The following is a 1,559-nucleotide window of genomic DNA, read 5'->3' as shown; positions in this document are numbered from 1 at the left end:
TATGTCAAGAAAATAAAAAAGAATCTTTTAAGAACTTTTTGCAATTCAAATAATCACAATCCACATTCCCCACCTAAGTACTTTTTGAAATATCATAGACTAGTAATTCTTTTAGTGAAACACAACCTATATTTTTCAGAAGCTGTAATGATTTCCACGATATCACTGAAGCGAGAGCGGAGGTGGAGTGGAGAAAGAAGAAAATAGAACACTTAGATGAAAGTGAAAAATAATCCTCAGCCCAGAAATCCACTATGGTACAGCAGAAAGGATTCCTGGGTAAGAAAATAGGCAAAGAATGTTCGATGCCCAGACACTGGATAAATGAGCAGAACTTGTTGGTGAAGTTGGTAGAATGCTCTAGAATTCCATTCCAGAGACAGAATGATAATGATAGATGATGCTTGCTTGGCGTCTATTGCCAAATGTAAATGTCTGGCAATTGAAGAGAGGGGAACTCGGACCCCAACCGATTCGCTTCCAACTCCAGCTGAGGGGCAGGGAGTGAAGGGGGTTGATAAAGCATGGTGCTTACTTGGGAAAATAGGTGAAAAGTCACTCTGCAGAAGAGCTCCAACATCAAATAAACATAAAACAAGTTCTCCAAGTATGAGGGGAAAAAGTACACTGTTAAAATTCAAGATCCTGGCAGGAAGGAAGGGATTACTGAGCTAAGAAGAAATCTATCCTTCCTCTGTGTAAGAGAGAAGATTTGGCACAGACTGTAGGACCTCACTCAAACTTTACTGCTCTAGAAACTTTGTGTAAGTCTCTCCTCAGCCATCAGGCCAAATCTGAACCCAGTGACTTTGGAAAGCTTCCCAAATGAGCCTTTCAGCAGAGTTTTATATACTGTTGAGAAAGGAGAGGCAGTGTAGCTGTGGCTGTAGAGCAGGGAAACCCAAATTCTTAATTCCCCCCCCCATCGATAAAACACTATTGAGCACATGACATATGTGTAGTTATGGATTCAGAAAGTATATATGTGCACTACTGCATGTAACACTAACATATTATACATCATGGAAAACATATTCCCAATAAAAGAAATGTTACAAGGATACATCAAAATATTTTTTTTGAACCCTATTTGGGTTGTCTTGTACATGTTGGACTCCACCACCTTCAGTCTTGGTCCTGGAACAGAGCCCTTATCTTCACAGGAACGACTACGGTATGAAAAAGAGAATAATGCTGCACTCAAGTCTGTTGCCCAAGTAACCAAAAGAGTCGTGTGGAAATGGAACTCCTTAAGGGGCTAACTCATGTTTCATTTCTAGGGCTAGCAGGGTGCCTTAGGACACCGAGGACATGCTGGGTCCTCAGTGATGCTTGTTGAATTCAAACATGATCTAGTAAATGACTGAACAATTGAACGAATGCATGACAAGCATTTTTTTTTTTTTTTTTTTTTTTTTTGGTACGCGGGCCTCTCACTGTGGTGGCTTCGGAGCACAGGCTCCGGATGCACAGGCTCAGCGGCCATGGCTCACGGGCCCAGCCGCTCCACGGCATGTGGGATCTTCCCGGACCGGGGCACGAGCCCGTGTTCCCTGCAT

General features: G+C 42.5%; 1 pseudogene; it reads left to right on the top strand.

The window, feature by feature from the left end:
* The first annotated feature begins 254 nt into the window (after nt 1-254).
* Nucleotides 255-1,559, top strand: part of LOC102987602 (ferritin light chain-like) — a 4,837-nt pseudogene continuing 3,532 nt past the window's right edge.

This window comes from Physeter macrocephalus, chromosome 20, assembly GCF_002837175.3.
Source record: "Physeter macrocephalus isolate SW-GA chromosome 20, ASM283717v5, whole genome shotgun sequence".
Taxonomy (NCBI): Eukaryota; Metazoa; Chordata; class Mammalia; order Artiodactyla; family Physeteridae; genus Physeter; species Physeter macrocephalus.
Note: the sequence above shows the minus strand (reverse complement) of the source record. Positions and strands in the feature narration are given on the sequence as shown.